This window comes from Triticum dicoccoides, chromosome 1A, assembly GCF_002162155.2.
Source record: "Triticum dicoccoides isolate Atlit2015 ecotype Zavitan chromosome 1A, WEW_v2.0, whole genome shotgun sequence".
Classification (NCBI taxonomy): Eukaryota; Viridiplantae; Streptophyta; class Magnoliopsida; order Poales; family Poaceae; genus Triticum; species Triticum dicoccoides.
The window spans coordinates 531,903,575-531,905,799 of NC_041380.1; positions in this window are offsets into that span (position 1 = coordinate 531,903,575).

The window sequence follows — 2,225 nt, forward strand, 5'->3', positions numbered from 1 at the left end:
GGGTGGAGTGGCGTCGGGGGTGGGGTGGGGTGTGGGGGATTTTTGAGCGGGAGGTCGGGTCGGGTGCCTTGCGTGGGGCGGAGGGAGAGGCGGCAGGCACTGGGATTGCTTCGGTCGGGCTACCACCGTCGCGTCCTGCCCAATTCCTAATCGCTTTCCCTCTTTCTTTTTTGCCTAGGGCTCGTAGTAGTAAAGTGGAACGGCTCGAAATCTTCTCCTCTCTTCTTTACCTGTGGCTCTAAATCTTTCTTTTTTTCTACTATGGCTTTCGTTTCACCTCTCCCGTTCTCTCTTTTTTAAAGAGTATCTCTAGCGGATCCCTAGGGCTCGTAGTAAAGTGGTACGGCTCGAAGTCTCTTTTCTTCAGCCATGGCTCCAAATCTTTTCGTTACCTTCAATACATCCTATCATCTTCTTCTTTTTTTGCGGGGAATACATCCTATCATCTACACCCTCCGTTCCTAAACATATAATGTTTCGATAGTTCGGTATATGATGTTTGATAGTTCAAATATATGTTGAACTACCAAAACATCATAATTGAACTACCAAAACATAAACACCATATATTTAGGAGCGGAGGGAGTATCCTCTAAGCTCTACAGCGTGCTTGGTTCGTGGGAATTAAAGGTGGGGAATGGGAGTTGAGGGGTGAGAAGATTAAAAGTCCTTTGATTGATCAGAGGGCATGGAAAATTTAAATGGGAAAGGGAATGGGAGTTGAGAGGGCCAATTCCCATTGTCTTCTTTCCATGGGGTACCCTGCTAATTTATGGGCAGAGCTCTATTCCGGTCTAATTCTCAACTTATACCAAACAAGGGAATGGAAGTAAAATCTACTTCCCAAGTCTAATCCCTATGCAAACTCCCATTCTCTTGCCTTAATGGCCACCAAATAGGTTGCTAGGATTTTCATTTTCCCTCTCTCATTCTCTTTGTTCTGCCCCTCTCTTTGAGAGTCTACCCAAGTCGCAAGATGTATAGGTTAGGTTCTAGGGTTAGTTCTGCCTTGGGTGTAGGCTAGCATCTATTCAAATTAACCGCTTTTGGATTTTTCATTTTTGTGCTAGATCTTTATAAAGTGGGATGGCTTGAAATCTTTGTCGTCTTCTTCAAAAGATCCAACGGAGTTAGCGCATAGTGACAGAGCTGGGAATCAACGTTTAGAGGCCAAATGAGTCAAATTTTGATAAACAAGGTTAAGCTATATATACTAAATACTTTCTCCATTCCAAAATAAGTGTCATGGTTCAAAGGGTGCATTTTCCCAAATTATTGCACACATGTGGATTATGGAGGAAAACTTTGCCCTTGCCAGCTCGTTGCCCCCGCCACCAAGAGAGCCGCCAGAGCTAGGGCATATGGTCAGTTTGTGGCTCCGACACAAAGTGACTCAATTATAGGAGCTAGCTTGCCATGAAACTTGTCACTCGATTGGCTCTGGCAATCTAGTGCCTTAAGGGGCAATGTGATTGAACGGAAATCTTTTTACCCAAGTAATTTGCGCCATTTTTAACTAGAATGTCAAACAACATGGATGCGCATTCCATGTGTTCACTCCCTACACACATAAAAAGACAACAAAATTGCACCTAATATGTTCACTCCCTGGTCTTAGTGAGTGAAAGCTATGACTTCGTTCAAGCCAGGCGATCGATATGGGACGAGATGGAAAGGGTGAAGAATAAAGAAAAGGAACAGAGAAGTGGTTGATAGTAAGTTGGATGTCAACAACTTGAAGAGCTGACTAGTTTTGAAGGCCAACCACAGAGGCAAAAATTATATGTAGGTGGGCAGGAGGCAACAATAATGAATTGAAGGAGGAGGTTTACTATGGGCACGACCAAGGTAGTCGGATGTGGAGGACCCGTTTAACACATGTGTTTACTCTTGTTTTAGTTCTCCTTTAAATATATATGTGGAAATGTTTTACTTAATATATATAATATACTTCCAACATTTGGTAGGTAAAAATGGATTCCATCTAGTTTTATATTTAACTCATATAGTATTGAGATTTGTTGATGCATATCATCAAATATAATGGTTACACAACATGTAAAAATGTTACCATATATATACTCCTTCATTTTCGGTTTTAAAGGCCCACACACATCCCTAAATCGACAATCCACCAATTTAATCCAAATTATATATCACAATAAACATCATTATAAAATATAGCATTTAAGGTCAGTGGCGGAGCTAGCAGAAGGTCTCCGCGG